The 12,948-nt window shown below is 30.5% G+C and overlaps 1 protein-coding gene and 1 long non-coding RNA gene across 2 annotated transcripts in view; one reads left to right on the top strand and one right to left on the bottom strand.

Moving 5' to 3' along the window:
* The window catches only part of LOC144856255 (uncharacterized), a 112,701-nt gene that overhangs the window by 44,658 nt on the left and 55,095 nt on the right, over nt 1-12,948 (bottom strand). The gene's annotated exons all lie outside the window — the stretch shown is intronic.
* Nucleotides 2,075-10,460, top strand: LOC144856501 (uncharacterized). The gene is made up of 3 exons (XR_013614932.1): nt 2,075-2,472; nt 9,946-10,068; nt 10,207-10,460. It is a non-coding gene; the product is annotated as an uncharacterized LOC144856501 (long non-coding RNA).

Here is a 12,948-nt window from a genome sequence, read left to right on the forward strand (position 1 = left end):
TACCTAAAATACACTGCAAACTTTAATCCAAAAAAAATAAAATACAATTTAGGCCTTTTAACATGATTTTATTTACTTACAATGTAATTGCCAGAAACAAACATAGATTTTCAGTAGACACTTTTATTAAAATTATTAAAATATAATAATTTCATAAAACATCTATTTTCATGAGCTTTGAAGGAGTAAGGGTTTGCGCCGATCTGTTGAGCAATTCAGGTCTATTTCGCCCACAACAACATCAATAGTAACTCTATTAAGAATATGACATATTTAAGTGAAAATGTATATCAATATCAATTTGGCCTAAAGATAACAGTTTGGTAAATTACAGAAAGTAAATCCATGAAAGTGTGTCACAGTGCAACAACAACAAACTACCTTTAAAAATATTAAACAAATTGAAGATTACTTAAGATTTCAGATCTCAGACATGCACAGAAAACATTAAAAATAAAGATATTTAAATTATTTAATAATTTCAAAACTCTAGTGTTGTTATTGATGGAAATCTTGGGTAGGCAAATTTGGTCAATAATAAAGAATTGTTTTTTATCCTAAAATTAAACATCTTTTATATCACAGCTGTTAAATTAATTATAAATCCATTTTTAGACAGTGAAATCAGAAGTGTTCTGTTATCCTGTTAGTGTCTGGATCTGGAATATGTTCTGTTAGTGTCTGGTTCTAGAACTAGAGGGCGTGATGGCAAGGTAAGCAGTAGAAAACCGTAGCTCCGAAATTACCTACCTTTTCACTCTTTCAGTTATCTCCATACTACTGATTTATTAGTACTCTATTGAAACTATATCACTTAAACATATTATTTATAATGTCGACACCATCAATTCGCCCAAATATTCGTAAAAATAAAAACAATCCTGGGCCGACCACTGAGGCTGAAATAGCAGCAACAATTGGATCTCAGCACAGGGCTTGACTTTCTAGGACAGGATATCGTTACGCTAACTGACAAACTGAGTGGACGGCTGGATACCTTGCTTTGTAAGCAGGATAAATTGATTGAACGAGTGGAAGCGATGGAAGTTCACCAAATAGAGATGGAGAAATCGGTTACATATACATCATTAGTTGTATCTATTTTATTGTATAATTGCAATAGCTTGTCTGCTCCCAAAGTTGTTATGAAAAAAAAATGATACCTGTCATAGGTCCCACTTAGGAACTATTAATAATTTGAAATGTCAGAAAAAGATTAGTAATAATAAGTTATATTTGGTAACAAATACTAAACTTTTATCTGAGATTGTAAATAAACTTAGGTGGTCTATGCTTGGCCATATACTTAGAATGAGTGAAGATATTCCTGCTTTTTCAGCATTAGTGCATTTGGTATTGTACACTATAATTCAATAAAAGGGCGAATTGGAAAACATCAAACCAATCTGTTAAGTACACTTAGAAATGATTTATTTATCAGAAATTTTATATTAAGTAATTTAAACGACTTAATTAATTTGCGTGAGATTGCCAGAAACAGAAATAAGTGGCTTTTGTTATTTTTAATCATTAATTTGTACGTTATTTTATATTTTTTGTTGTTGTAAGAGGCATGCATGTAAGAACTTATCAGATTTTGTAAAGCCACAGTGGGTGGTTTTGTTACATTTTTTGGAAATAAAGTTACAAGTTATAAAAAAAATAAAGTTATATATACATCAAAACTGATCAGTGAACTGGAAGAGAAAAACATGAATCTTACCACCAAAGTATTACATTTGACTACTGAAATATCTACTAACATGAAACCGACTATCGAGAGACTTGAAACGGAGATTATTAACTTAGAACGCTATTCCTGAAGTTTTAACCTTCGTTTTGGAAGATTTGTTTTTCGAAGTTTGTTTATCGACCTGAACGCCATATTGTTTTAAAAAAGGCAAAATCAACAACAAAAGAAGGTGGGAAGGTGTTTGTTCTTGAAGATTTACCAACTGTTGATATAGCCAAGAAGAGAGCTCTCCGTGATGTTATGCATAAGGCATGGAATGAAGGAAATAAACCGGTCTTTCGCAAGGGTAGTCTGTTCATAAACGGTAAATTATACAAGTAGTTTGATGCAAGGCTTTACCGGTACTGTACATTAGCTGTTATTGATGGAGCGTCGGCTTGTTACACCTAGTTACCAATTAGGCAATTATACTTTTTTTTTATTCAATGTATGCCCAATGTAATTCCTGAACATTCACTAGTGACCAATATAATATTTATTGAACAAGGTAATCTTTATCCACCTTTCTCAGTTTGTAAATAAATTACATTTCATTTTTCTGTTTTGCAGTTAGAATTTTGTGGAGACCACAAAGGGGTTTTAGCAAAATCTCAAGGTCAGGTGACAAGACTAGCCATGGTGTTAGAAGCATTGTTCAATTCAATACTGGACATAGAAAATGAGGTGGACGATGTAAAATCGACTCCTACACCGAGTGAGCCGAGTTCAGAAAATAAAAGGTATACCGTAGCGTTTACAGCAAAAAGCTGCTACCGCATCTGCTGTTAGTGCTTTCTGGAGCTTAAGAAGGGATTTTAGTGTACGATCATATGTACTGCCCCAACTAATGTGTTTATACTGGAGGTGCGGTAGAACTAGTGTATTATACAGATTTGTTAAAATAATAGTTTGATAAAATGTCTAGTTTTTATGACTATTCCAATAGACCTAGCGGTCCTTTTGCTTTTAAGCCTTATATGATTTTTCCAGCAAAGGTTCTCATTTATTACAACCCCAAGACATGTTACGTTTTTTTTTTCAAATGTAGTGTTATTCATTGTTGGTTGTAATAATACGCCTTTGAGCAGTTTTAAAGATTACGTAATTTGTTTTGCTGGTGTTTAATAGAAGTCTATTAGCTTTGAACCACATATTAATTCTACCTAGTTTCACATTCATCGTGTTTTCAAATGCGTTCAACCCTGTTGTATCATCGGTAAAGCTAATCAATTCAATGTGTGTGCTTGAGTTACATATATCGTTCACATATACAAGAAACAATAAGGGGCCCACCACGAACCATTGTGGAACACCAATACTAGTCTCCTTAATATTAGACGAGGTACCATTTATAGAAACATATTGTTTTCGTGATTTTAAATAGCTCCTGAACCAGTTTAGTGTAACACCTCCTATACCATAGTGGAATAGCTTGTTCAGTAAAATACTGTGGTCAATGATGTCAAATGCCTTTGACTAATTCATAAATGTGGCAATTACGAACTTTTTATTTTTTAGTATCTTGTGGACCAAATCAATTATAGCGTGGGAGGTTGAATGATTGTTTCGGAAGCCGTATTGCCAATCATTAAGTACATTGTATGTTTTAAAGTAATTATACAATCTGGAATGGACTATCTTTTCAAAGATTGTAGAGAAAATTGGTAGTAGTGATATCGGGCGATAATTCGATGATAAATGACGGTCCCCTTTTTTGTATATAGGGATTACTTTTGCAATTTGTATCTGTTCCGGTATTATGCCGGAATGAAGAGATAAGTTAAATATGTAAGTCAAGGGCTTTACAACAGCATCACCAACTGCCTTGACTACGTACCTTTTGTGAAATATCATCAAAATCAGGTGTTTGTTTGCATCAAGTGATTGAATCACTTTTAACACTTCCTCCTCATTATATTTACATGGTAGAAAAACATTAAGTTACTTTGCCTGTTTAGCAGACCATCAGACTATTTTGCCGTTGATGGCTCCATACTGTCTCGTACCTTGAGACCAACATAAATAAAATAATCGTTAACCCTCTATGATTTTGTCCCCAGATGTAAAAGTGGATGGAACATTATTTTTGTTTCCACCTGGATTTACTATATCATTTATAATATTCCATGTTTTTTTTAAATTTCCTTTAGTATTGTTAAAAACATTTTCATAATATGATTTCTTTGCATTTTTACATGTGTGCATAAATGACTTTTTATATAAAACTATTTATACGTATCCTTATTTTTAGACGAGGGATGTTTTATACATTTTTTGTACAACACATGTTTTATTTTGCTATACTTTATTAGTCCTGAGCTCATCCATGGTTGTTTGAACTTTTTATACATTTTATAATTTTCTGGTGGTTTTGCGTTTTTTTTTTAATTTTTATTAAATAATTCTTTGAAAGTGTTGATAAATGCATTGTAAGCATCATCAGGATTTTAGTCCTTGCATAGACATCAACGCAATCAACAGGTAATAAGTCATCAAGTAGTTTAATTATATTTCGTTCGTTTATTGCATATTTATGAGGTTCTATATTACCGGTCTTTGTGTTGATATCTTTGTCAGGCACTTAGTGGGTAATTTGGTATACTGGCAATTGATCAGATATGTCTGAGATTAGAATACCAGATAAGATTTTATCAGAAAGTGCATTTGAGAAAATGTTATCAATTAATGAAGGTGTGTTGTGTTGTATTCTAGTAGGTTTTGAAATCGATGGGTAAAAGCAATGCGACATCATTACTTCTAGAAAATCATTTACAAAATCGGTCGATGCGTGCCTAAGTAAATTCATTTTAAAATCATCGATCATGTGACATGATTTTCCCTCGATATTAACATTATATTGAGAATATCGTCTAGTGATCTAGTGACAGAGCTAGCAATTACGTTTGCAAAGAACTGATTAAAAAATAATCATTTTTAATATAGATAGACAAAAGGATTGGTCAAAATAACACTACAGTCAAATAACCCAAAGTGAAAAAGATAAATAATGTTACACAGAAGAAATCCTCACTTCCAAAAGTAAATAAACGTCTTTGATAAAAAAAAAAAAAACACATGCATACTTCACTACTGAAATGCACATTATGGACAAATTTCACAAAAATCGAAAAAAACAGAAAAAATAAGCGCCTTCGTTGCAAATTGGGATCTGTTTTGGAGGCAATAACTACTGTAGAAAGTCTATTTTTAGCAATTTCCTGATAAAAGAAATAATAATTTTTGATTTGATTTATTTGATTGGTTGCATTCCATTTAGAAAATCACATTACTTAAAGCTATTATTTTTTTTTCAATATTGTGCAGATTTCACCAACTTTTAGTTATTGAAAGTACATATAATTATTTTATTTATGCTATAGGTATCAGTGGCTGGATCTCAAATGGAAATACAAAATAAAATACTATCATTTTTGTTTTATACTTTCTTTGGACATTCTTTTAACATACGATATTATGTGATACCACGGTTATTAATGAAATCAAGTAATTTTAAATATTTGTTGTTTAAATATTTTTTTTCTTATAACCAATATGCCTATTGTATTTTCTAAAACTAAAAATAACCTTACATTTCCACATACCCAAAATGCCAATATTAACAAAGAAATTAGCTTTTTTGGCATAAACTACCTTTCCAAATAGATTATTTATTAAGTCTGATTTTATGAACAGTAATTGTTCATGTTTTTGGGGGACAATATATGTTTAGGTTGACACACGGCGACTTGTTACGTGTATGGATTTTACTGTTTGTTTGTGTCATCTCATCTTTTAGAGAGAAACCGAATGAAATAAGAACACTTTACAGCAGCTGCTAAAAGAACATCACTTGTTGAGATAGTGTATGATCTAGGTCTTATTTTATTTTTTTTAAACCTATAGATTGTTTTTTCAAATGTTGTTTTAGTCACGTAGTCTTTATTGATAACATCAGAATAATGATTCGCTTATCAATACAGATATTATATTAACGAACACAATATTTTTTTTTTTGGCATTATGTTAAAAAAAATAAATATTTGCCATGATCATTATAAAACATGGCACCGTTGAATAATTTAAAATTTAAAGATACTGTCCCTTGGAAAATTGTGTTTTTTTTTACTACAAACGTAATTAACTTTCCAAAATACTACTACTTGTTTTCATATCTCACAAAAAGAAACTAACTTAAGGTTACCTATGATAAGTTGGGATTGTAAATTATGTGCAGTTGTCTGCCCTTCTTCTGTATGGCGTTTACATATATTTGTTTCTGTCATTTAGTGAAGGAAGGAGGAAATAAATATTATTATATTATTAAAAAAAAACACCAGAAAACAGATGATAAGCATAAGAAGAGGACAGTGTATTTCATTTGAATAAAGTAAATGTGGACAGGTATAATTCAGAAAATTATAAAATTGTTTTTCTCCTATATTATTTGTTTAACTTTATACGTTATTAATAATGAAGTTATCGTACGGTTGTTACCTCATTATAACTGCTATAATTGTTTAAAAAAATGTTATTTCACTCGAGATACATCGAGTCTATTACAAAAACCATTGAGGTCTCTTACAATTCTTTTCATTTTAATTAAATCACTTATTAACTTAAACTTAAACCTATATAAATAGAATCGGATAGTCGCATACATGTAAATGTATTTAAAGGGCAGGCCAACATAAACTGTAAAAAATAATTTTACCTCCTTTTTCCTTCAAGCACAAATACTACGAATATGACACAGATCAGGAAGAAACGTAGTCTTGAACAGCCTAAACATATACTATACTTTATTTAGGCCAACATAAAGTGCGAACGTACATTGATATAGAAACAACATATCCCACGGCAACATAATCATTGCATTAGGCCTATATATTTAAGTCAACATTGGCCTATCGGTGTAAACGTATTTAGATAGAAACAAGATATTCCGCTGCAACATAAATACTTTAATACCTTGCTTTTAATAAATGTAAATTGTTATACTTGCCTACTGATGTAGTCAAAATAAGCAGTTTGAACAGAACAACTTAGACATAATTCTTGGACTTTTCAATGTATGCTGACGATACTGTACTAATTTAGTCTTTGTACTCTTTCATAGTAACTCTCTGCTTAGCTTCGTTAAAACAAACAAAAACCATTGCCATTGTGTATGTATACAGACCATAATTCACCATCATTACCCTGTTGATTTATTTAAAAGTATAAGACTGTCATTGTCAATAGTACGTGTATGCTGACGATGTTGTATGATGATTGTCTGACTATACATACAGTGTTCACCTTTGTGAATTTTATTTAAAATTTTGTTTCTCCTATATTACTCGTTTAACTTTTAGTTAGTTGTATCAAATAAACAGTCCATTTGAACATTATACGTTTTTCGAAATAAATATTTTACTACTCGGATACTGCGGCAATTAAAAAATTCATAGAATAATAAATATAGACGCATACAACATAAGTTTTGGCTTAAATAGTTTAATTAGTAAATGAACATTCGCCCATGTAAAACTGCACATAAAAGTCATAAGCAAATATAAGTTATATAGCAATAATTTTCCAATTCTAAGTAAGCACAACAGGGATGCTCAGAAAAAAATAGCCCTATTGCCATAAGTAAACGTAATTAACTTTCCGAAATAGATTATTCAAAGTCTGATTTTATGAACCCTCATTTTTTATGTTTTTTGAGTGACAATATATGTTTATGTTGGAAGAACCAGTTGGCGGTACACACGACGACTTGTATGGATTTTACTGTTTGATTTTGTCATCTCATCTTTTAGAGAAAAACCTAATGACATAAGAACACTTCACAGCAGCTCTAAAGAACATTTCTTTGTGCGATAGTTGTCAGCCATGTTTATCTTTTCGTACCGAATAATGTCATTTACAAAAGATATGCTATCATTATAAGTATCACCAACATGATGATTATATCACAAGCTTTGCCACTCATCATGATTTCTTATCCATGAAGTCCTATGTATGTCTAAACAATCACTGACTATCTCACTGACGTATTAATATATCTGGCGTATTATGGCCATACGTGGCAACCTAGTTATGTGTATTGAAAGTAAGTTGTTTTATTGAAATAACTTAATTTGAAACACACAGCCAGTGTTTTCGTTATAATGCTCTTCTTTAGGTAAGATAAATCAGAAACAAACCACGTATTTTACACTGTGTCCTTATTCTAACGATTTTTTTTGCAAGTTAAAAAAAATGTGTATTTTTTAAATGGAGTAAAAATAAGATTAAGAATATTTAATATCTGCATTTATCTCAAATTTTAATTTTTAAAACGTCTTTTCTCGGGATTTTATAAATTATGTAAACGATTTTACAGGAAAATGGGTAAAAATAAACGTTAAAAATCGTTAAAAATCTGCAATCATTGAAGTTGAACCGAGTTTAACTTCAACGTTACGATCGTTAAAACTGACCAATCAAATGGTTGACAAAGTAGGCCTACGTCCTTGCAGTTAGTGAAAAAAAGGTACGCGCTGACAATTCTTGAATTTTTACAACGCGATGATGTTTTTTACTTTTTTTGTGTTTGTTTATGGTCAACAATATAGGCTTATGTAAACAATAAAAGGTAGCGATGATTGTTGCACCCTTGTAGAGTTTGCCTTAATACATTTGCAAAGAAAATAATTATGGTTTTTGAGGAACATTGCGTTAAAAGACGTTGTTCATATGCTTGTGCACCTTCTTAAAAGTGTGTTTAACAAAAAAAAAAATTTTTATTTATTAAACGTAAAGAATTTCGGAATACACTGTAAACACAACAACATCGCTAATCAATCCTTGCTTGTTGTTAGGAGTGTTTTTAAATAGAAATTATGAGAAAGTGTGACTTGCATTTGATATCACATACAGAATTACAGATGGACACCGATGACCACACTTTATTGCTGTGATTTTTTTCAGAAAATCACAATTTGTTTACATCCTCTCCTACTTACCCTCATATATTCCTTTTTATATTGTATTTCTATAGTAACGTGCAGCTGTTCAACTTTGTTTCTGTTTTTAACATTGTTTACTCACTTTATTAGGTGATTATACGCGATTTCGTTGCATATTGTGATCAGTTTTCGAGGCAATAACTACTGTGGAAAATACATGTTTAGCAATTCGTAGATAAAAGAAATAATTCGTGTTAAATGTAGGCCTAATGTTGTATAATATTTTTGATTTGCATTTTAATTTGAATGCAATCTATTTGGAAAAACACATTATTTAAAGCTATTGAATTATTTGTTCAACATTGTGCAGATGTCACTTTAGATTCTTGAATAGGTACATATAATTATTTTATTTATGCTATGGGTATCAGTGGTTGGATCTCAAATGGAAATACAAAATAAATACTATCATTTTTGTTTTATACTTTCTTTGGCCATTCTTTTAACATACATTATTATGTGATACCAAGGTTGTTAATGAAATCAAGTCATTTAAAATATTTGTTGTTTAAATAGTTTTTCTAATAACCAATATTGTATTTTCTAAAATAAAAATTACCTTACATTCCCACATACCCAACATATCAAGTTACTTATACTTTTTCAATAATTTCGCCGAACTGGCATATAATATAAGCAAAACAAGACTGTAGCATCTTCTTTTTAATATTTGATTAAAAAAATCCACTGTGAAGCTGTATACAGTTAGCAGACTTTTCCATGAAGGTAATAAACAAAACAAAATAGTTTCAAGTTTTTTTTTATTTCTTAAGTTATTACGTTTAAGTGTTCTTGCTTGAAATTATTTATAGTTGTACTGTCTATAACATGTTGTTCCATTTGTCTAAGATTATTGTGTCAACATAGTGTATATTAAAAAAAAACTCAAACCATTAGGAATGATTAAACACCATTCCCACTTAAGCTAAGGGAACCACAATAAAAATAAAAATAATCTCCTATCTAAGTGAATATGATTTAAGGTAAATACTTGTTGAGTTAAATGAAATACTTTATATATTTAAGGGAAATCTCACTTCAATGTGATGGGTGAATACGGCCACTGGTGTATTTAACAAATTCTATATTCTAAAGATTTCTTATAGAACGCAGATATGTATTTAATTATGTTTTCATTGAATAAATAAATAAATTAGAGTGCATTATGCTAAAAGTATATGTTTTGGACATTTAGCTTTTTTCTATTTTATTCTACAGGAGCATACTGGGAATTGTCAACTAACGTTCATAGCATAAAGTTGTTTTTGAGTACAGGATATTTTCTTCATATTGAACCAGAAAGACGTGTAACTGGTACACGGAATTCCAAAGACAACTATGGTAAAAAAAAATAACAATATAATATTTCTAAGAATAGTAATTGTTATAGTAGATTTTTTTTTTCAAATACATGTATAACGTAATAAATTCAGACGATCACATCAATCATAACCTGAACTTCATCATAATTTTTTGCAGGTAATGATTTTGGTCACCCCGCCAATGGATGTTTTGCCAATTAAGGACAACTTATACCACCTCCATATATGGCGGTGTTACAATTATTACAATTTTCTAAACAACGGACGTTTTTTTTTTGCTCTACATTAACACTAGGCTTTGCACTACGTTTATCAGCAACGTCGACTCTTAAAAAACTAAAAGAAAATAATAAATAAAAATACAAAACCAACTTTAATGTTTTGTATTTTTATTTTAAATGACGTATTCGTAAATTGTCGAATTATAGCGTGATATAATAGTAATGTTATGTGGTTAAATAATAAATTCAATTTTTTTAATCATATAAACATACAAAGAAAAGGTTGGTTTTGTATTATTTTAAATACATTTTCTTTTTTTCATAATCAAATCCTTCAATCCAACATAATTCATCGTCATAATTTGTGTTTTATTTGCATTGAAAAGGAGAATGGTTTATTATCTAAAAGGTATCTTCATCAATATGGTAATGTATCATAACGTAATCCTATTGTTTTACAATTTGTTTTGTTTTATAAACGTAAGCCGTTTGTGAAATAAAGATTAAGTGCCGAAATGTAACCTTGGCGTACGAATCCATATCTTTTCTAGCCACCCTTATCTGACTATTGATGAACCACAATGTACACTGCATGCTATTCGGAGCTTTAAAGTAATGCATTGCAACATAACCAATAGAAATGTGCTTGTAAATACGTCAGGTTAACAATAATTATTACTTAATTACCTCCATGCAGGTACACGTTAAGCTACACGTGTCCAAATCGAAATGAATGTCTAGAAGGTATGACGTCAATGAAATCCGCCGCGGAATCAAACGTAGGTACGTTTTACTTGCCGCGCAGTCATATTTTATGGGAATAACGCCATGGTGATTCGCGTGTAGTGCTTTCATTCTATGGGAGTCTTCTTACTTCTTTCAGTAAACACCGACAAGTATTGGACCCGTTTCCAGCTGTCACTACTAGATACGTACTAACCAACTAACAGTAATTCATCATTTTAAGTCATCTACATTAATATTATTATTTAATGCTCTTGTTTGGACAGAATAAAAATTAAACACAACGTTCATATCTTTATTTTTATTGTCATACATATATTTTCCTAAAAATGAGTATTTAGAATCAATAAATAGAATGATGGCATTTCATTAAAAAAAAACGTATCCTGAAACTTAAAGTAGCTAGTTTGGCACAACCTTTACACAATACACATTTTTGATAGATTTCCTTCCTACGTCGCTTTAGTGTATTTGTACAAATAAGAGTTAAAAAAGAATGTTGTTTTACAGAAAGATATAATCTGTGATCACCCCTACCAGCATTTATTAATTAAGGCATCAAAGTGATATCGGATAGTTATCATCTAATCTAAAACAAACATTTGTAAATAATAATTATTGACCAGTCTAAATAGTGATCTTCTTTCGAGTTTTAATGTTTTGTTTTTAAAAGAATGTAGACCTATTACTTTTTAATACGCTCTTTAAAAATAAATTATTTTACTTTAACCCTACTAAATATTTCATAAACGATCGTGGAATGTATTTTCTGTCAGTTTATAATTTATGAAATTTAAATTGTGTTGAATAAATATACACTAAATCGATAACGTTGATAATAACAATACAATCCGAGTGATCAGTTTACCGGGATATGACTTTAGTTGTTATACACTGCAAAACCTGAAAGAATCCTTTTCCATTAGTCCACTGGTAAATTTGTTCTAAGTGTCGATATTAGTTATACTGCACGTAACATTTATATTCAATGGTGATATTTAATGGTTGTATTGGACGTTTGCATTACACTGCTGTATTCAACTCACAAATATGAATTATTTGTATACAAAATAACATTAACAATTGATAGTAAAACACAAAATAATATCAATTATGCGTTAAATTGAAAACTTCTAATAATTAGTATGAAGAAACTGACATAATTTGTTAACATGAATCATGCCAATGTACTGTATTGTTTTATTTGTGTACAATGTCGTACAATGACGTAAATCCTCTGAACATGAGGTCAGCAATATGAATATCATAATACTTTTTAAATGTCAAAAGGCACAATACTTTCACTACTACGTTCAAAACGTATCTACACCATTGATGTAGGTGGTTTACTACTTTTGCAACAGTATCCACATCGTTAACTTGGTGTTCTAATCTTCTAACTGTTCAGCGACAACAGTCATCGCATTCGCCTTTAAATCTCCGATAAAAGACTGCAATTTGTCCTTCCTAAGGACACCTATATCCCCCAAGATCAATATTAAAATCCACTGGTTATAACACTGTTCATAAGAAACATCGTTTAGATACGGAGCTTTGTTATATTTTCTTTCGAAAGTGCGTTGCCCAATTTAATCAGCTTTTGTCGATACGGAGAGAAGGATTTTACTGGACGATCCACTTCATCGCAGTTCTCCTTTATCAGTGCGTTGGCTTCCAGAAAACCATTGGTTTCAGTGACATTAATCATATCAAGAATAACGTCAATGTTGGTAGTGATAAGATGGCCAGAGGATTTCAATAAATTGAATAATTTCATCGTGCTTTCCGTCTTTTGCAGATCAGATCACTGTATGATGTTATTATGTCTTTGCACAAAACCTTCAGTTTACCACGATGCTTATCATACCAGCTTGATACTTGTACCAACATTGTCTGAAATTCCTTCTCGGTTGATTCTGTACAAAAAAAATCCA

Source organism: Antedon bifida, chromosome 11, assembly GCF_963402885.1.
Source record: "Antedon bifida chromosome 11, ecAntBifi1.1, whole genome shotgun sequence".
Classification (NCBI taxonomy): domain Eukaryota; kingdom Metazoa; phylum Echinodermata; class Crinoidea; order Comatulida; family Antedonidae; genus Antedon; species Antedon bifida.